Source organism: Chlorocebus sabaeus, chromosome 9 (genome assembly GCF_047675955.1).
Source record: "Chlorocebus sabaeus isolate Y175 chromosome 9, mChlSab1.0.hap1, whole genome shotgun sequence".
Taxonomy (NCBI): Eukaryota; Metazoa; Chordata; class Mammalia; order Primates; family Cercopithecidae; genus Chlorocebus; species Chlorocebus sabaeus.
In genome coordinates, this window is record NC_132912.1 from 25153382 (window position 1) to 25175758 (window position 22377).

The 22377-nt window shown below is 39.0% G+C and overlaps 1 long non-coding RNA gene across 1 annotated transcript in view; it reads left to right on the forward strand.

Moving 5' to 3' along the window:
* The window catches only part of LOC140712489 (uncharacterized), a 50102-nt gene extending 38445 nt beyond the window's left edge, over positions 1–11657 (forward strand). Inside the window, exons 8-9 of the long non-coding RNA XR_012094094.1 lie at positions 8568–8698; positions 10058–11657. This is a non-coding gene — a long non-coding RNA (uncharacterized lncRNA). The remainder of the gene's footprint in view (positions 1–8567; positions 8699–10057) is intronic.
* The last annotated feature ends 10720 nt before the right edge of the window (positions 11658–22377 follow it).

Sequence of the window (22377 nt, forward strand, 5' to 3'; positions counted from 1 at the left end):
AGACTGAGACAGTGGTCACATTTAAGACTATGAGCATCAGAGAGAATAGAGAAATTTACATGGCAGTCTTCACATAGAACTAGGAATACAAGGAAGCCAGGAAAATTCATGCCAGGCTTATTCAGGTGGGGAAATGGACTTTTCCCAGGTATTAAGCTTTGTATTAGCCAGAGTTTTCCAGAAAAACAGAATTAAGAGGATGTGTATAGATGTGTGTGTGTGTGTGTGTGTGTGTGTGTGTGTGTGTGTGTGTGTGAGAGAGAGAGAGAGAGAGAGAGATGATAGAGAGAGACTGAAATTTATTTTAAGGAATTGGCTGATATAATTGTGGAAGCTTAGTGAGTCCAAAATCTGCAGGTAGGTTGGTAGGCTGGAGACTCAGGAAGGAGTTGCAATTTGAGCTCCAGGGCAGTCTACAGAATTCCTTCTTGCTTGGGGAAAGTCAGTCTTCGTTCTATAGAGGCCGTCAACTGATTGGATGTGGCCCACCTACATTTAACAAAGCAATCTGCTTTACTCAAAGTCTACCAATTTTAATGTTAGTCTCATCCAAAAAATCACCTCCTCCCAAGAATAATGCTTGACCAAATATCTGGGCACCATGGCCCAGCCAAGTTGACACATAAAATTAATCATCACAGGCTTGTACACAGGAAAGCTGCCTGCTACCAGACTGGGGGAAGTGGTGCCAGTGACGTGGTGTGCTGCTACTGCACTGAATAACTAAGAGGAGTAGAGATCTGATGGGGAGCTGCCTCCTAAAGGATATACTACTTTAGTCACTTTCAGCTTATTTTAACTCATAAACTAATATTCTTATTAGAGGAAAGGGACGAATGATATGAATTTTGACTATAAACAAAGTAATAATTACTTATATCTCTCTCTTTTTCCTCTTTCTCTCTCTCTCTCCCTCCCCTTTTTTTTTTGAGACAGGGTCTCACTCTGTTTCCCAGGTGGGAGTGCAGTGGTTCCAACATGGCTTACTTCAGTCTTGACCTCCTGGACTCAAGCAATCCTCCTGCCTCATCCTCCTGCCTCATCCTCCTGCCTCTTCCTCCTGGGTAACTGGGAGCACAGGCACACATCACCATACCTGGTTAACTTTTTTTTTTTGTAGAGATGGGGTCTTGCCATGTTGCCCAGGCTGGTCTCAAACTCCTGGCCTCAAGCAATCCTCCCACCTTGGCCTCCCAAAGCACTGGAATTACAGGCATGAGCTGCTATGTCTGGCCTAATTATTTCTTTTAAAAAACTTATTTATTATTTTTGTATTTCTAAAAGTTGATATTAGATCCTGAGGGAAAAGAATAAATATAAAAACAAAATAAAACAAAAAAGATATATCATACTTGTACATATTTTTGGGCTACATGTAATATTTTCATACATGTATACAATGTGGAATGATCAAATCAGGGTAATTGGGATATCTATTATTTTAAACATTTATCTTTTCTTTGTAGTGGGAACATTACATTTCTCTTCTAGTTATTTTGAAATATACAATAAATTATTGTTAACTATAATTTCCTTACTGTGCTGTTAAATACTAGAATTTATTCCTTCTATCTAATTATATTTTTGTACCCATTAACCAGTTTCTTGTTTGAGACACCATGTCTACAATTTTAATTTAATTTCTACCACCGTTCTCTCACTCAGGGCTGTTCCAATTTCTAGGCCCTCTGCTTCAGCATAATCTGATTGCTTTTCAGGTGTTTCTTCATTCCTCTTTATATATTTTTACTCTGTTTCTTTTTTTTTTTTTTTGAGACATAGTCTCGCTCTGTCACCCAGGCTGAAGTGCAGCGGCATGATCTTGGTTGACTCACTGCAAACCCTGCCTCCCAGGTTCAAGCAATTCTCCTGCCTCAGCCTCCTGAGTAGTTGGGATTATAGGCACCCACCAACATATCTTGCTAATTTTTGTATTTTTAGTAGAGATGGGGTTTTGCCATGTTGGCCAGCTGGTTTCGAACTCCTGACCTCAAGTGATCCAACTGCCTCAGCCTCCCAAACTGCTGGAATTACAGGCATGACCCACTGTGCCCGGTCATCTATTTACTATAAAAATTAACAGGAATTTAGACTATTTCATTTTTTTGTTATTATGAATAATACTAGTACAATATTACAAAAACTAGGACATTGACAGTATTTTACATCTGGCTTTATGGTACTTTTCTATCCCATCCTCATACCTTACCCCACCCAAGGAGCTCAGCCACCTCCCTGAATCCTATGTTTATAATTTCCTTGCTTTTGTTTTTATAAGTGTGAGTATCCCTTATTTAACTGTTCTCTTGTTGAGTCTTTAGGTTGTTTTTAGGTTTTTGCTATTTAAATAGTAATGTTATTAACATTCTTGTACATATCACAGGGTATACATGTGCAAGAATTTCTTTGGGGCATATATCAAGAATGAAAGTACTCAATCATAGAGCTCAGCTTTGCATGGGAGATGAACATTTTTATGCAAGTGTTTTGGTATATACATATGCTCATTCTGTTGAGAACATTCCTAAAACTGACATACATGCATGCCTTAGTTCATTTAGGCTGCTATACCAGAATACCATAGATGAGGTGGTTTATTGACACAACAACATAAATTTCTTTCTCACTGTTCTGAAGGCTGTGAAGTCCAAGCTCAAGGCATGAACAGATTTAGTGTCTGCTGAGAGCCCACTTCTTTGTTCATAGACAGGGTCTTTTGACAGTAACTTCACTTGCTGGAAGGGGCAGGAGAACTCTCTGGGGTGTCTTTTACAAGGGCATTAATCCCATTCATGAGGGCTGTGCACTCATGACCAATAACCTCCCAAAGTCTTCATCTCCTAATACCATCATATTGGGGATGAGGATTTCAACATAAGAATTTTACAGGGACACAAACATTCAATGTATGGCAATGCACACACTCAATTTTAATAGATTGTGTCAAACAAGTCTCCACAGACTGTGTCAGAGCATTCCAGTTGCTCTACATTCTCATCAACACTTGGTACTGTCAGTCTTGAGATTCTGGTGGGTTTGAGTATTTTACTGTGGTTTTAATTTGCTTTTTCCCTAAGTACTAATATGTTTGGATTCCCTTTCACATGGCCATTATGATATCCTTTTGGGAGAAGTGCCTGTTCCCTGTTCAAGTCTCTTGCTGTTTTCTCAATTGGGTTGTCAACCTTCTTCTTCTTCTTCTTCTTTTTTTTTTTTTTTGTCTTTCTTTTTATATTTGGGATACAGGTCCATTGCAGATTATAGATACCGTGCATATCTTCCCCTATTCCATGGCTAGTCTTTTCACTGTTAGTGATATCCTTTGATAAAATTTGTTAAGTTTTAATGTAGTTGCATTTATCAGTGTCTTCTTTCATGGTTAGTGTTTCTGTGTCCTGTTTAAGAATATATATTTTTTCTACTCCAAAGTCATAAAGATTTTATGTCAGAAGCTCTCTTAGAAACTTTATGGTTTTATCATTTACTTTTAGATAACCTCTGGACTAGAAGTGGTTGTATGTAAGGTATGCACTAGGGTCAAGGCTAATTTTTTCCAACGTGTTTCAGGTCAAGATCCCTGGGAAACAGAATCTGGGACACTGAGATTTGTGTGAAGTTTTACTTGGGTAAAACTCTCAGGCAGAATGTAAAAGGGAGTGAAGGAAGCAGAACTGACACTTCCCCCAGAATGATGGAGGGAGAACTTAAGCTGTAATGGTACTGTTGCAACAGTGACCTAAACTATTCCCGAGGGGAGATTTGAGCCAGAAGTATCCTTCAGAGACCAATCTAGGCAAGGGGCCAGGACTTTGAACCTATACATCAAACAGTTTTTGAATATGGGCTACCCTCAGGGAGAGAATGTCATGCTGGATGAAGCAGTTTTCTTCGGCTAAGAGAAGTTCCAGAGAGGGATGTGGCTCCAAGCCATCTGCAGCCCACTTTCCCAGCAACTGGGAGAATGAGTGCCTCAGTGCTGAAGGTGGATCTGTGTAATCCAGTGGACTAAGAATCACGTATTGAAAGTGTCCTATTCCCACTGTTCTGCAGAGCCACCTTTATCACAGATCAAGTGACCATACACATGGGCCTGATTTTGAACTCTATTCTGTTTTATTTGTCTCTTTGACAACCCTTGAGCCAATACCACAATGTCTTAATTACTGAAGCTTTACCGAAAGTGTCAATATCTGGGAGTTTAAGGACATTTTGTTTTTCAAGATTGTCTTGGCTCTGTGCAGCTCTTTGCGTTTCCATTTAAGTCCCAAAATCATCAGGCATAAAAACATCTGCTGGGTTTTTAGTTGGACTTACATTAAATTTATAGATTCAACCAGAAGAAAATGGACACTTTTGCAGTATTGAGTCTTGTATTTAATCAACATCATCTATTCTTCCCTTATTTTGGTCTCCTTTAATTTCACTAAATAGTATTTTATAGTTTTCTGTGCAGAGTATTTGCAAATCTTCCCTTTTATGAAGCTACTGTAAGCTTTTCTTTTCTTTTCTTTTCTTTTCTTTTTTTTTTTTTTTTTGAGATGGAGTCTTGCTGTGTTACCCAGGCTGGAGTGCAGTGGCGCATTCTTGGCTCATTACAACCTCTGCCTCCCGGGTTCAAGTGATGCTTCTGTCTCAGCCTCCCAAGTAGCTGGGACTACAGGCATGCACCACCACGCCCAGCAAATTTTTTGTGTTTTTAGTAGAGATGGGGTCTCACCATGTTGGCTAGGCTGGTCTCAAACTCCTGGCCTCCAGTGATCCGCCCTCTTCAGCCTTCCAAAGTGCTGGGATTAGAGATGTGAGCCACTGCACCTAGCCTTACTTTTTTAAACAAATATTTCAACTTTAAACTACATTGGTGTAATATATATATATAGATACATATGATCCAATATCCATATTGATATAACCAATATTTGTATATTGCACATGCATCTAGCAACCCTGTTAAACTCACTTATTAATTCACATAATTAATATGCAGATTATTTTCGATTTTATGCAAACACAGTTATGTTGCCATTGGATAATTGCAATTTTATATCTTCTTTTCAGCTCTTTATATCTTTTAATTTCATTTTCTTTAGAAACTCTGAAACAATGATGAATAAAATATCCAGCTTAATAGCTGTAGTCGGTAATTATAACAAAATTTATTTAGCCAATGTTAGATTGAAGGACATTTAAATTGGTCCACACTTCTGTCATAAACAATGCTGCAGTGAGCATCTTTTTCACATATATCTTGTGCAGCTGCGTCGTTCATTCCTTAGAATGAATTCCTGAGTTTGTTGGAACAATCTAGTCAATGAAACATATATAAAATAAACAAAACACATTCTAAAAACAAGCATGTGTAGCTGTCAGACAACAATGTATTTTCTTAGTACTTCTCTTTTCAGTTATAATGGGATCACACTTATACAGAGAAAGTCTTCCATCTTGAAATATAAATCTAGAAAAAAATGATTTGGGAGATGTGAATATATTTGCCCCTTCATATTTCTGCTCTAAGTTACCTATGGCTTCCTGGGATTCTAACATCTTATTGTATTTAAACAAATCTCTTTCATAATTTCAGAACTGGCCTAATCTCTTGATAAGAAGAAAAATGCTTTTTCCAATATTTTCTTTTGATATTGTGAAAAGAAAGCGGAAAGAAGTGGGAGGAGCGGGGGGAAGAGAGAAGGAGACAGAGAGAGAACTAAAGGGAAAAAACAAAGTATAGACAAACCTTTTGAGACTTTAATTTCTCCACTCTTTCAAGTTTGTAGATGGTAATTCATGGTCTCAGGGCAGGTATGTGGCAGGTAGAAAGCAGAACCATCTGCAAGATGTTCCTGGCTTTGTTTCAAAAAGTCTATTCCAAATGAGAATAAATTCCCCAGGAAATTCCCCTGGTTTGGTATTAGAAGTGGTTCACAATCAGCCAGGTGCAGTGGCTCACGCCTATAATCCCAGCACTTTGAAAGGCCCAGGTGGGAGGATCCTTTGAGCTCAGGTGTTTAAGACCAGCCTGAGCAACACAGGGAGATCCCATCTCTACCAAAAATTTTTTAAAAATTCGCTAGGCACGGTGGTGTGTACCTGTGGTCCCAGCTGCTCGGGAGGTTGCGGTGGAAGGGTCCCCTGAACCCAGGAGGCTGAGGCTGCAGTGAGCTATAAATCATACCATTGCATTCCAGCCTGAACAATAGAATGAGAACCTGTCTGAAAAGAAAAAAGAAAAAAGAGAAGAGTTTCATAATCTCAGAGCAACAGTGACCCAGGCCTTGATTACTGACAGTGTCTCAGGGAGGCAGCAAGATTTAGAGAAGAATATTGGTAGGTGGGGATCATAGTAGGGCTGTCAGATAAAGGGCAGGATGTCTAGTTAAAATTAAAATTTATATAAATACTGAATAATTTGTTTAATTTATTTTTTTTTGAGACGGAATGTCTGTCACTAGGCTGGAACACAGTGTCGTGATCTCGGCTCACATCCGACTCCCTAGTTCAAGCAATTCTCCTGCCTCAGCCTCCCGAGTAGCTGGGATTACAGGCACATGCCACGATACCCAGTTAATTTTTGTATTTTTAGTAGAGATGGGGTTTCACCATATTGGCCAGGATGATCTTGATCTCCTGACCTCGTGATCCACCCACCTTAGCCTCCCAAAGTACTGGGATTACAGGAGTGAGCCACCACGCCCGCCATTTGTTTAATTTTTTAAATTCATATATTTATTTTTTTACTCTGTCAAGTTTCTGGAAAAGACTTTATTAAACATTTTTTTTTCCAGTTTTTAAAATTATTTGTAGAGATGATGGGATCTCACTATGTTGTCCAGACCAGTCTCAAACTTCTGGCCTCAAGTGATACTCCTACCTCTCCAAAGTGTTGGGATTATAAGCATGAGCCACCACACCTGGCTAATAATGAATAATTGTGTAGTATGTCTAAAATATTTCATGCAACATACTTATGCTAAAGTATTATTTATTTGTCTGAAATCCAAATTTAATTGGACATCCTGGGTGTTTGGTTGTTTGGTTTTTGCTAAATCTGGCAATCCTAGGTTACACGCACCTCAGAGTTCAGTGTGGCGTGAGACAGAGATTCCCGTGGCCCATGCACGGTCTGGCATGCATCAAAAAACTACTGGGTCTGAGTCTATACAATCAAGGGCAGTTTATATCTTAGTGGTAAACAGCGTGGCTAGATCCTGACGACTATGCCCCAATGCCTTGCCACCATGTGAGGCCCAAGAACTGGGTCCAGTCTGGTATAGGACAGGTAGATCTTTCCAGAATGGTTGAGGCTGAATTTCTGATTTGCTCCTTCAGATGAAGTATTAGAGTAAAAATTTAGCTTCTAGAATATTTAAAGCCACAATCCATATACATCCGAGTTTGTTAACCAAAATTTTTGCTTATGATGATTAGAAAGCAGAAAACTAAAACAAAAACAAATTTGGAGTTTCAAAATCTTGGTGACTTGCACTTGACTCTTGTTGTACAATGGTCAGACCTCAAGAAAAAGCATTGTTTGCATTGAGAAGGAACAGAACGGGCACAATGGCTCATGCCTGTAATCCCAGCACTTTGGGAAGCTGAGGTGGGTAGATCACCTGAGGTCAGGAATTCAAGACCAGCTTGGCCAACATGGTGAAACCCCATCTCTACTAAAAATACAAAAATTAGCCGGGCGTAGTGGCAGGTGCCTGAAGTGCCAGCTACTTAGGAGGCTGAGAGAGGAGAATCACTTGAACCCAGTAAGTGGAGGTTGTGGTGAGCTTAGATTGTGCCACTGCACTCCAGCCTGGGCAACACAGTGAGACTCCATCTCAAAAAAAAAAAAAAAAAAAAAACCAAACAGGATGGATGCATGGTCTTGGTCCCCTACTCCTGTGTCTGACTGTGTTCTCACATGGTTCTTCTGTGTTCCCTGTGGTCCTTCTGAGTTGCAGAGTACCTGGTATGAGAGATCTGCCCAGCCCAGGTCAGAGGGCATGCTCCTAGCCTACCCTTCCTGGTCACAGGCAGTACTCCTGTATGCCACCTCAGAGCCATCCAATGGCAGTAGGAGGTATGAATCAGCCTTGGTCATAAAGAATGTGCCCAGCCTGACTGAATGGGGTCCTCATTCAGCTTTATATGTAGGAGGTGAAAACCACCCCCCAAGTCACACATATTGTTAATTGTTAGAATTTCTACTCCAACCTGGACATGGCCCCGCTGTCTAGTGCGTTCAGCTAGGAGCAGTTGCAAGGACTTCTTTTTTTTTCCTTGTCCCTATGACTTAGAAGCCTATCTGGAAGGCAACCAAGTGGTTTTCTTGGCTATTCTTCCCCCAGGCTCACACTCTAAACTTGGAATTTCATGCCTTATCACTTCTATGGCAAGGAAAAAACCACAAAAACCAAGCCAAACCAGGAAGAGATAGTTTATGAATTAAAACTTAGCGTTCTTAGGAAGAAGATCTAAATGACCAGGCTGACCTGCCCACTTAATGGTGCATTTTCCCTTAGCTCCCTCTGGTTTCTTTTGACCTTTGATTGGAGGCTGTTTTTATCAATTTGTTTTAGTGACGATGTTGTTGGGGTGAAGGTAGGAAGTGATTTTCTCACTAAGAAGGGGGTCCTGGGCCCATATTTTTACTTCAGCTGCTCAAATGACAAGTTTAAATAAGGAAAACGATTCTGAAAAAGGAATTCAGGTGGGTATACTATGCAGAGATAAGATGTTTTATTGATTAAAATGGATTGATTTTTAAATTTTATCTTCTGAACTCTTTTTTTTTTTTTGAGATAGAGTCTCGCTCTGTCGCCCAGGCTGGAGTGCGGTGGCGCGGAGACGCCCGGCTAATTTTTTGTATTTTTAGTGGAGACGGGGTTTCACCGTGTTAGCCAGGATGGTCTCGATCTCCTGACCTCGTGATCCACCCGCCTTGGCCTCCCAAAGTGCTGGGATTACAGGCGTGAGCCACCGCGCCTGGCCTATCTTCTGCACTCTTAATGCCTAAAAGCCTACCCCTTAGTGCTATGGTCCAGTACTGTCCTGGTCCTTGTCCTACATCTACCTTCTTCATAGGCGGGAGTAGATGTGAGTGTGGGGAAACTAGCTTCCTTCCTAGACTTGGTAATACAAAGCCAATAAACTGGAGGAGAAAATAACTTTCTCTGTCCTGGCTTTTAGGAATTCACTAATTCACAAGTCATTTGGCTATGTTGACACCTATTCCTGGATATTTTTTGTCTGAGAACTACTCTTTTCCTCATCTTTGGGTCAATATTAGAGACAAACTTATTAGTGATCAAGGAATTACTGTATAAAATCTAATATCCTTTGCCTATATTTAAGAGGCATTCTGTGATCTGGCCTTTCTGACTTCAATTCTTAATTTACTTGAAATGAGTAGTAAAACGTATGAGTACTAAAAAGCAAAAGTCTTAGGCAAATATTTGGACTAAATATTATTAGCATGGATTATTGAAAGTACGGCTGTTTTTCTAGATTGCTTACATATCTAGTTGTCCTTCCTACCAGCTCCCACTGAAGGGCTGCTCAGTTTCACAGTTTCTTGATGTCTAAATAAATAAATAAACACAAAAACAAAACCCACAGTAATAATTTCTCTTGCTGCTAATCTATGATGAGACCAAGGTCTGACCTGATATCTTTGACTTCTAAATGAACGCTGAAATCAGCCTCTCTAGGGCATCTAACTATTTCTTCTTCCAAAAGAACTTCAAGAAAGTACTGTGGGAAGTCATCCTTCCCTGAGCTCATATCTTTAATCCTTTTTAGGGGATGACGACCAGAAGAGTGGCCTGTGACCTCCTTCTGTCAGAGGAGAAGCTCATTAACTTTATCTTTTCTCTTTCCCATCATTGGTCCGAGGGAATGTCAGAAATAACTATTATTGCCAATGAATTGCAAAGAAATGAGTTTTTATGTCTAGCTTTCAGGTGCCATAATTATCGTAATGTATTATTAAATGTGCCAGATTAAATTTGGTAAATGATACGTCTTCTCTAATTTCTGCATTACTGTTTATTTGTGTTTTAAAATCCAGGGACATTTCATGTAGGACCAGGCTGTGCTGCCGTTGATCACAACTGGGCTTTCTGGAGAATTCCGCTGTGCTTCTGTGATCTCACTGTGGGCCCCATGCTGGAAGCTCTGCTCCTCTCCCAGTGGGGACTCCACTTCTCATTTCCTGGGCCTTCTGTTCATGATTTACGGATGAGACAGAGGATGATGTTGGCTCCATCTGGAAAGTGGGTCAGCCAGTCTTCGAGGAGACACCTTGGAGACCTAGGAATAGTGCTCTGGATACAGATGACATAAGCTTAGAGACAGATAGGAGAGGGAAGAAAGGACTTGACCCTCAGAAAGTGAAATTCAACTTCAGCCTGAAGTGGAGCATTGTTCAAGATAAAGGCTCTGCAAAATGTACTGTAAATGATTCACAACTGTTATTAATGCAAAGATCCAGTTGAAGAAATTCCCTGAAGAAAAATCCATCCTGATCTCAAATGCTACCCCCACAGGCCTGCCAGAGCACCGAACTTTCCACAGGCAAATTGCTGGACCACTGGGCTAAGGACAGTAAGAAGGGCTGGCCATATTATTCAGGAGGCAAAGTGTGTTGGCACCTATGGAGACATTTGTTCCATTGGCTTATCAGATGTGTCAGCCCAGTGACTGGCAAAGGGTGAGGGTGGTCATGTAGCCCATGAAGCTCATTCATTTGGAGCGAAGACCATAGAAGAAATGGAAATTGATAATGATTTATTTCCTTCCTTTCCCTTCCCTTTCTGTTCCTTTGTTTTCTTTCTTTAATTGACCTCAGGACGTCTGATTAACCATAATCCTTGGTTCCATATACTTTAATCATTGGTCCACTTATGATCTCATTTAATTATTTTAAATAGGCACCCATGAGTCCACCACTTAGTACAAAAACTAGGACATTGACAATATTTTGCATTTAAATCTGTAGTCCTTCCCTTTCTCATCCTCATATCTCACTCCACCCAAGGGGCTCAGCTACCTCCTGGAATCCTGTGTTCACAATGTCCTTGCTTTTGTTTTTAAAAGTGTGAGTATCCCACAGTTTATGTAACTGTTCACCTGTTGATGAGCCCTTAGGTTGTTTTTAGGTTTTTTATATTTAAATAGTGATATAGTAATGTTATTGTACATATCACAGGGTATACATGTGTGAGAACTTCTTTTGGGTATATATCGAGATGGAAATTGCTCATAGAGTAGGTGAATACTTGACATCACAATTGTTTTGTGTGACATCACAATTGTATCTTTCAAAACATACTAATTTTACATTTGTACCAGCAGTATCCTAGACAATTTGTAGATCCACATCCCCTGCATTTTCTCCATGTCTGATGCCAATAACTTGGGTTTTATTGGACTTTTAACTTTTTGTCAGGCATGTAAGTTTCACTTGTATCTCACTGTGTTTTGATTTGCATTTCCACACTTAGTAATAACGTTGAACATCCCTTTCATGTTTACTGGTCATATATGTTTCTTTTGTTTTGAAATTTCTATTCATGTCTTCTGATCATTTTTCAATTGGGATAGAAGTACTTTTATACTGATATGCAGGAACAGTGATTTTTCTAAAGAATAAAAATCTTTCAAAATTTAAATTTAGGATTCTACTCCCAGATGGATTTAAACAGAAATGATTTTCTATATTAATATTATTTCTGAGTGAGGAAAATCATATTTGCATGTAATATACAGGGAGTATTAATGGAAAACATTCATGACCTTCTGAAAATTATAATCTTTTTAAACATTAATTAAAAAATTTTTAAATTATGAGTACAAAATTGTTGCTTATATTTATCAAAATATGATGTTTTGAAACAGATGTACAATGTATAATGATACATCAGGGTAATTGGGGTATCCATAATCATAAGTATTTATCGTTTTTTGTGTTAGGAACATTCCAATTCTACTCTTTCAGTTATTTAAAAACATATAATAAATTATTATTAACTGTAGTCATTCTATTGTGCTATCAAATGTTAGTTCTTACTCATTCTATCTCATTGCACTTTTGCACCCATTAACTATCTCCACTTTATCCCTGACTCTCTGCTATCCTTCTCAGCCTCTGGTAACCATCATTCTACTCTATCTCTATAAGTTCAAATTTTAAATTTCAGCTCTCACATATGAGTGAGAACATGTAATATTTGTCTTTCTGTGCCTGGCTTATTTCACATAACAAAATGACCTCCAGTTCTATCCATGTTGTTGCAAATGACAAGATTTCCTTATTTTTTATGGCTGAATAATATTCCACTATGTATGTTTACCATGCTTTCTTTATCCATCGAAAATTACAATCTTAAATTCAATAATTTTCGACCACTATGACCATTATCATCCTGCCTTCCCCACTCCTCTTTACTGCAAACCACCATCACCTCTTACTTTGGCTACTTCAACAGCTTCCTAACTGGCTCTTCTGTTTCTTCTCCTACCCTCCCTCTTAAGTCTATATGGCAGCCCCTATGATTTTGTCACTCCTGGAAAAATCTCCCCATGACTTCCCATAAAGCCTTACATGATTTGATCCTTGCCTCCTCTTTCCATCCCTAATTCCCTGGCCGCCATCCATGCAGTTGTTGATGCTATTCCTGGGATAAACTGAACTTGATCCTGTTGATAGACTGAGCTTGATCAGGGCCTTTATGTTCATTATTTTTTGCTAGGAAAGTTGTTCTCCTGGGTGTTCCTGTCCATTACTCTTCCACATCATTCACTTGTCTGCTCAGTACTTCCTAATCAGAGGTGCCTTGCCTGACCTCCAATCCCTATATATATTCTTATTCTACTGTATTTTTTTTCAAGGCATTTATTACATCTTAAAATTATGTCATATTGTGTTTTCATTTGTTTATTGTTGTTCTCCTCTGTGGACTGCAAGCACCATGATAGCAGAAACATGACTGTTCACTGCTATATCATTTCCATCTAGAACAATTGGATATCTTTTACGCAGAACATCAAATATATTATCTAGACTAGGACTATGTCTGGCACATAGTTGAAGCCCAACAGATATTTGCTAAATAAAATAAAATAATAGATTATACAGATGAGGAGGCAACCAGAAGTTTCTTGAATTGTTTACATAGATGTTCACAGATGACATCAAATCAGGAAATATAAAACACATTATACAAAATGAGTTCATAAGAACTGAGATGATTCTAGAAAATCAAGTGAACTGTTCATTGAATTGTGAATTGTTTTGGGACTACTTAGAGTTGGTAGTTCTGATTTTAAAGTAAAATTATTGGCCAGATGTGGTGGCTCATGCCTGTAATCCCAGAACTTTGGGAAGCCAAGGTGGGCATATCTCCTGAGGCCAGGAGCTCAAGACCAGCCTGACCAACATGGCAAAACCCTGTCTCTACTAAAATTACAAAATTAGCCAGGTGTGGTGGCTTGTGCCTGTAATCCCACCTACTCAGGAGGCTGAGGCAGAAGGATCGTCTGAGCCAGGAGGTGGAGGTTGCAGTGTGACAAGATTACGCCACTGCACTCCAGCCTGGGTGACAGAGCATGACTCTGTCTCAAAAACAAAAACAAAAACAAAACAAAAAAAGTAAATAGAAGAAAATAAAATTATTGAGGTACATTTCACATATCACCACTTTCAAATGAAATGAAATTTAGTAATTTCACTGAGTGGTGCAGCTATCACCATTACTTAGTATTAGAACATTTTTATCCCACCAATAAGATCCTTTGTGCCTATTTACAGTTGATTCTTGTTCTCATTTTTAGACTTGGGTTGTTACTAATCCACCTTCTGTCTCTATAAATTTGCTTGTTCTGGATAATTTTTTTTTTTTTTTTTTTTTTTTTTTTTTTTTTTTGTGACAGAGTCTAGCTCTGTCTCCCAGGCTGCAGTGCAGTGGCATGATCTCGGCTCACTGCAACTTCCACCTGCTGGGTTCAAGTGATTCTTCTGCTCAGCCTCCTGAGTAGCTGGGATTGCAGGCATGCGCCACCACGCCTGGCTAATTTTCGTATTTTTAGTAGAGACGGGTTTCATCATATTGACCAGGCTGGTCTCGAACTCCTGACCTCCTGACCTGCCTGCCTTGGCCTTCCAAAGTGCTGGGATTACAGGTGTGAGCCCCTGTGCCTGGTCTGTTCTGGATATATTTTTATTTTTATTTTTTATTTTTTTTGAGACGGAGTCTCACTCTGTCACCCAGGTTGGAGTGCAGTGGCGTGATCTCGGCTCACTGAAAGCTCCGCCTCCCTGGTTCATACCATTCTCCTGCCTCAGCCTCCTGAGTAGCGGACTACAGGTGCCTGCCACCACGCCTGGCTAATTTTTTTTTTTTGTATTTTTAGTAGAGAGGGGATTTCACGTGTGAGCCAGGATGGTCTCGATCTCCTGACCTCGTGATCCACCCCCCTCATCCTCCCAAAGTGCTGGGATTACAGGCGTGAGCCACCACGCCTGACCTGTTCTGGATGTTTGTTACAAGTGCATGGTCTCTTGTGTCTAGCTTCTTTCACTTAGCATAATGTTTTTGGGCTGTGCCCATGATGCTGCACGTGTTAGTGGTTTGTTCATTTTTACTGCAGAATAGCATTTTGTTACATGGCTGCACCACATTTTCTTTATGCATTCACCGATTGACAGACCTTTAGGCTGTTTCCAGGTTTTGGCTGTTACGATCAATGCTGCTGTGAACATTCACATCCACACCTTTGTGTGGACATATGTTTTCATTTCTCTCTTGTAAGTGCCTAAGAGTGGAATTGCTGGGTCATTTGTCAGTTACTGTTTAACTTTTGAGAAACTGCCAAATTGTTTTCTAAAGTGGATATGCACTTTACATTCCCATCTGCTCTATGAAGGTTCCTGTTTCTCCACACCCCTACCAACATTTGTTATTGCCTATCTTATTTATTATAGTCCTTCTAGAAAATGTGTGATGGTATCTCATTATTGTTTTGACTTTCTTTTTTTGTTGTTTTATTCAAATACCAACTTGAAACCGATGTTTTGATTTTCACTTTTCTAATCACTAATGAGGCTGAATATCTTTTCATACACTTATTAGCCATTTATATATTGTCTTTGGATATATGTCTATTCAGAGAGTTGGCAGTTGTTAAAGGTTTTAAGAAGAAGAAACACGTATTTGTGAAAGTTTTCTCAATAGGATTAGTTTCCACAAAGGCAGATGTAGGCCTAGAGTGTGCAAATAACTTATAATGGGAGAGTGTAAACAGGTTAACTTCGTTGGAATGGAGAATCTCCAAAAGGTAGGGAAGAACTGGTGGGATAAGTAAAAAAAAAAAAAAAAAAAAAAAAAAATCAGTAAATGGTCTTAAATGTCAGGTTGAAAAATGTGGCATGAGAGAAGTGGTGACAAAGATAGATTGGATTTTGATGCTTAAAACAAGTATTAGGGTTGAATATATATTTACTAGTTTTTCTGTTTGTGTGGACATAATAGGATGTATTCCTTAGTCTATCATAGAACAGTAGGAAAGGGATGGCTTCCCATGGTTATTTGGTTCACCCGTCAATCTAGTCAGAATTAAATAAAGCTCATTTCTGATATGTGGATATTGTTTTACTGGAGACCACAATTGATTCTTTAAGAAATGAGATTCTCTTCATTTCTTGGTTAATCCATTTCAGTGAAAACAACCTTGACATTCGAGAGCTTTCGTATCACTTTTTTTGTCTTCCTTAAATTTTATTTTATTTTTTAAGAAACAGAGTTTCACTATGTTGCAGAGACCAGCCTCAAACTCCTGGGCTCAAGTGATCCTCCCCTGTCAGCCTCTTGAGTCGCTGGGAATACAGGCACATACCATTGTGCCTGGCAAATTTTAATTCTTTACTTAAAAAAAAATCTGATTTGGGATATAAAAACAACCAGTTGAAACAGTTACATTTTAATCACATTTGGTACTCATGACACTGTGGATTCTTGAAAATTGTTTCTCTTTTTTGCCTTCTCTCCTCTAGCTTGTGTTTTTCGACACAATATATAAGAACTTGTTATTTCTGTAGAGTACTCTAAAAGAACTCATTCCTTCCCAGATATTGTGATGAGTGATGGTCATGTATTCTTGAAGTCAGTCCTATTATTGAAGAACCTTCTTTGACACAGAGAACAAAGGGAGCCAAAAGCTTGTACCAAAACTCTAAAATTCTTGTGTGTCTGAATAGAGAGCTGTTGGTAAACAGCACGCAAAATCTTGCCCGATACTCTTCATTCCAAAGTGTACATCAAAGTGACAAGTAGAAATGATTTATATAGGCCACAGCAGTTAGGCTTCTGCATCAGACCTACTTTAATGGTAATACCCAAAGCAATCAAAACAAGCCACTTTTTAGTACATTTTAATAAGTACCTCACAGATACGAAGTTCCCTCTCTTCCATTCCCTTGGGGACAATTCACACTTACAGCTAATCTCTCATTGAGCACCTGATGCTTGTCAGAGAAAAAGGAAGGAAAAGAATAGAGGGAGATGGAGGAGGAGAAGGAAGAGGAGGAGAAGGAGGAGGAGGAGAAGAAGGAGAAGGAGGAGAGACCAACTGACTAGAGGTTAGATTAAAAAAAAAAAACCTGAAAGTAAATTTGTCACCATTATTTTTTCTTTAGGGACAGCAGGGATCTGGAGGAAACATTTTTAGGCATACATAATATTACAGTTAAAATACAACTATAGATCTACAAAACAGTTTTCTATTTTGACTCATACTTCAGTAATAGTCCGTTTTCTTGGCATGAAGATATTTCCATTGGGACACATGCAGTAATTTTCTTTTTTCACAACATTTTGTTAGAACATATTTCTGTGACATGTTTGTTTCTTTGTTTTGTTGTTTCATACAATCCTAACTTTAAGATGATACCTGGGCTAGGTGCAGTGGCTCATGCCTGTAGCTGCAGCATTTTGGGGGGCCGAAGTGGGAGATTTGCTTGAGGCCAGGAGTTTGAGATCAGCCTGGCCAACATAGTGAGATCTTGTCTCTATAAGAAAAAATAAGATAAAATAAAATCTATTAAAAAAAGATAAAATAAAATCAAGATAATATCTGAAATTTGAACAAAATCAACACTACTGGATTATTTTCCCTCAATTTTTTAAAAATAGTAAACATTTTACAAGTAGCTTCATATTATTTTAAACTGATCTTTGTAAGTTTGGATTTATAATTTCCGCTTTTTATTATTATTTTAAATTGACAAAAATTGTATACATTTATGGTATACCACATGATGTGTTGAGATACATGTACATTGTAGAATGGCTAAATTGAATTATTCAACTTTGTTTTTTTTGAGAGGGAGTCTCGGTCTGTTGCCCAGGCTGGAGTGCAGTGGCCTGATCGTGGCTTACTGTAACTTCCACCTCCCAGACTCAAGTGATTCTCTTGCCTCAGCCTCCTGAGTAGTTTGCGATTACAGGCACCTGCCACAATGCCTGGTTAATTTTTGTAATTTTGGTAGAGACAAGATTTCACCATGTTGGCCAGGATGGCCTCAAACTCTTGGAATAAAGTGATCTGCCTGCCTCAGCCTCCCAAAGTTCTAGGATTACAGGTGTGAGCCACCACCTTAATTATTCAATATTTGCATTACCTTACATATTTAGCATTTATTTGTGGTAAGAACACTTAATATCTACTCTCTTAGCAATTTTGAAGTATACAATACATTGCTGTTAGCTATGGTCACCATGTTGTGTAACAGATCTCTTGAACTTGTTCCTCCTGTCTAACCGACATTTTGTATCTTTTCACTATCTCCCCAATTCCCTGCCCCTGCCCTAGGCCCTGGTAACGATCACTCTACTTTCTGCTTCTGTGAGACTTTTTTAGATTCCACATACAAGTGAGACCATGTGGTGTTTGTCTTTCTGTGCCTGGCGTATTTCATGTCAGCATCATGTTCTCCGGGTTTATCCATGTTGTCGCACACGTTTCTGCTCTTTATCAATGAAGAATTGCCATGAATTAGTGTGTCCTGTGCGTGTGTGAGATGTGCACACATCATATAGGTGTGGTCCTGAGGCAGGAGAATAGGGTCTGGAGGCAGAGAACTTAAGGCCAATTGGTACTGACTTCCTAAAGCTGAACCAAGGGAAAACACCAAAGTCTGGGGGCAGGGAATCTAAGGCCAATTCATGATAATTTCCTAATGTTAACTCAAAGGGAAAACACCTAGGTCTGCAGGCAGGGAACCTACGACCAAGTAACACAAACTTCCTAAAGCTAAACCAAAAGGAAAAACTCCATCTCCCCACACCTGAGTAGCAAAGGATCAAAGGCTACTCTCCCTACAGCCCTCCCCTATCCACCAGGGCTCAGATGGAAAGGAAAGTGTCCTGGATTGGTGTGGGCCAAGTATGGACCATCCCATCATCTGCATAGGGTGCCAATTCACCTCAGCCTTTAGCCACGGACCAAATCCGTCATCCAGATAAGGGGAAGCCAATAGGGACCTCAAAAGGAATACTTAAAACCCAGAAAACGTTGTAACTGGGCCCTCGAACCGCTTGCTGGGGCCCACTCCCACCCTGTGGAATGCTTCCTTGCTTTAATAAATCCCCGCTTTTGCTGTTTCGTTCCTGTGGTTCATTCTCTTGTTATTAAGGCTTTGTGTGTTTTGTTCAATTCTTTGATCCAAACGCCAGGGACCTCATGGCCATCCTTCTGGTAACAGTCCCAAATACTTGAAGTTCCCAACTTTCAAAAGTTCCTGTGTTAAGATGGAAAGCCAAGTCCTACATTGATTATGAAATAAACCCCCATGACACCCAAGGTAATATGCTGATGGAAACAATGTTATGAGCTCTGACAATATACATATACATAAGGTGTGATGTGCTTCCCTCCAGTAAGGGGAGCAGGCAAAATTGAGCAAAGAAAAAGTCATCCATTTATCATCTCTTCCTATCCACAAAATCAATTTTTTTTCAGTGTATTTTGTTTCAAAGTTTTGGTTGCTTTTATTTCTTGATGAGAAAGGGAGTCAATCTTTGGATTCAATGGAGTTGGGCTGTCCATAATTTGCTATAATTTTTAGTAAATGGTATATTGGCCCTTCACTGTCAGGTCAAGGACATGGAAAGTCATTTAGGTAAATGTTTTGCCTTAGCACATTCAGGATTTTCCTACATAAATACCATCTCCTAGTGTTTTCTTCCCTTGTGGTTGGAAAGTTCTTGAGATGTCTTTGGGTTTACCAATCAGTTTTGTGTGATGGGGAGAAGATGGAGGAAACTAGCAATTTGGGTCAAAGCCCCAGTGACTATGGAGATGATACTGTGTTTAGTAGTACTTAAAAAAACAACAAAACCAAAACATTTCATTGAGAATTCAGGGACAGCCCAAGTCATGTCTTCATAGTGAAAAGCAGAGGAGATAACTGTAGAAAGAGTTGGAGTGTTGTTAGAAGTGATGCTGACAGGGAGTAAGAGTTTAAGGGTAAACTGGAGGCAGATGAGAATAAATTGCTAAGTGAAAAACATAAATATCTTGGGTAAGCCTTCTAAGTTGGAAATAGACTGAGAGTTTTCTTTTTCTTAGCAGATTTTAGGCATCTTTGCACTCATTCATGTTGACTTACTCCTTTTTTCCATGTAAAATACATGGAAACGTGTAAGCACATATAGGCAACAGATTATCATGGTAAAAAGCATGGTACAGGGCAGTGGTTCTCCAAGTGTGATCCCTGGGCCAGCAGTATTAGCATCACTGGAAACGTGTTAAGAATGTGGATTCTTAGGCCCTATTCCAGACTACTGACTCAGCAATTTGGGGAGTAGGGGCACTAATCTGTGCATTGACTAAACCTCTCCAGATGAATCCAATATATAAACATTTGAGAGTCACTGGTCTAATTATTGTGAGCATGACATCTGGAGCCAGATGGGTGAATTAGGGCAATTTAGTTTTTTGGCTGTTTGATTCCCATCTGTAAAATGGAAGCAGTACCAAACTCACAGTGTTATAATAAAGATTAAATGAACTAAAGTATGTCAAATCCTTAGCTTAATGCCTGGCCACTGTACGTGCTATATAAATATAATAATAGTAATACTTTTTACTGGTTTTATTTTTTCACAGGCTACATTTCACAATTGATAGTAAGACTTTGTGTTTACCAAAAAAAAAAAAAAAAAAAAAAAAACCAAAACAAAACAAAAAACAAAAATAAACAATGAAACAACTTTTCTCCTAATATTTTAGAGTTATTTTCCTTGGCTCAAGGCAGGGCAGTATTTCTCAGCATGTGTTCCACGGATCATTTGTATCAGAATCACCTGAGAATGCAGATTCTAAAGTCTCACCCAGATCACAAATTTCAATTCTTTGGTGATACTTCTGCATCCTGAAATTTCAAAACCATTACTCTTGGATAGCAAAGATGATGATCTTCATTTTGCAAATGAGCACATGAGACACAGGGATAACATATGCTTGGGGAGAGCCAATCTCAGTCGACTCAAGAATAAGAACTGGATTTCTGATTTTGTGTTATATTAAAAAACTATATTGTCTGTAGTTTTATTTACCTTATCAGAAATTTGACTGGAGTTGTGCTACCTTGTTTACTGAGATCCATTATTATTTAATCTAAAAATAACCTTTACTGGCCGGGCGCGCTGGCTCATGCCTGTAATTCCAGCACTCTGGAAGGCTGAGGGGGGGCCGATCACAAGGTCAGGAGATCGAGACCATCCTGGCTAACAGAGTGAAAACCCGTCTCTACTAAAAATACAAAAAATTAGACGGGAGTGGTGGCGGGTACCTGTAGTCCCAACTACTTGGGAGGCTGAGGCAGGAGAATGGCGTGAACCCGGGAGGCGGAGCTTGCAGTGAGCTGAGATCATGCCACTGCACTCCAGCCTGGGTGACAGAGTGAGACTCTGTCTCAAAAAAAAAAAAAAAAAAAAAAAAAGAAAGAAAGAAAGATAACTTTTACCTTATAAATCTGGGAGGACTAGGAACAATGAGTTCCTGGTAAAGATACATAGAGCATGATTCACACTTAGTTGTAATTTTTCCAGTTGTGGATTGTGTATCTGAACAGAACTCCTATTTTATAGATGCAGAAAAAGGGCTCAGGGAGGTTGAAAGAATTGTCAAGAGTCACATGATTAGAAAATGGTGTAACCAATTAGAGCTGGATCTCTCAATGGCCAATCCAGTGCCCTTTCACTACGTCCTATAGTCTTAATCCTTGCTTATTTAAGTGATTTAAAGCTGCATTTAAATATTTTTTAAAACTCAACCTATACTGCTCATATAAAATATGATCTCAGTAGTTTGTGACCTTTTTCTTTTATTTAAAGATATGTTAATGTCACATCTTCCTTTTTATAATAGTGATAAATCAATCATACAAAGACAACTAATAACCCATATGTACATTACATACTACTTTTTCATCAGTGCAAATTCGGTTGTTCTAAAGCAATTAGATTGACTTTTCAGGCTGTGTTGAAAAACTTCTTGGGCTTTTCCACCCAGGGTCACAGGTCATGTACCAATAGTTCCATTAAAATACAATAAAGCTCCTATGCAGTATAAATGTTCATTTAGACAACTTAGCTCTTAATTTTGAAGCAACATGCATAGGGATATTTATCTCTATCTACAAAGTGTGCTTCTATAATTGGGGGAAGGAGATAATCATCCCCACCCCACTTCCTGTTTTATCTTATGAAATGATTTTCCTTTGTGTCAATTGTTTGTTCTATTCTTATTACATATGACCTTTAGCATATTGCATTTATTTTTTTCCACTTGTCTTTCCTGCCAAGGATAGAGTGCTTGTATTCTTAGTGCATCCATTCACTACTCCCTCAACTTAAGGTAAGTTTCTTCCCATCTTACATTTATCTGGTTCACTATTACATACTACCTGGGCAGTTACTCCTCATTCTTAGGGTTTCAGCTCAATTGTTACCTCCTCGTAGTCTTTCTTTCCTTTATCTCTTTATATATGTTCTCTGCTTCCATACCATGCACGCTTTATCACTTTGCAGTGTTTATTTCTTCATGGTACTTATCACAACATGCTATTGTCTTATTTATTTGTTTGCCTTTTTATCTCTAGCTCTGTCTCTCTATCCACTTGGCTGTAAGAGCCACGTAGCCAGAAGATGTGCCTATTTTGTCCCAGTACCAAGCACAATGCCTGACACATAGTAGAGGTTCAATGAACATTGGTTGAGTGAATGAATATGTCTTATGCAAGATGGTGTAGAATTTTGTAGTCTGCTTTGGGGAGTGTGTGTGTGTGTGCGTGCTAAATCTTGATCCCTTAAAAGAACCTCTTTTGGA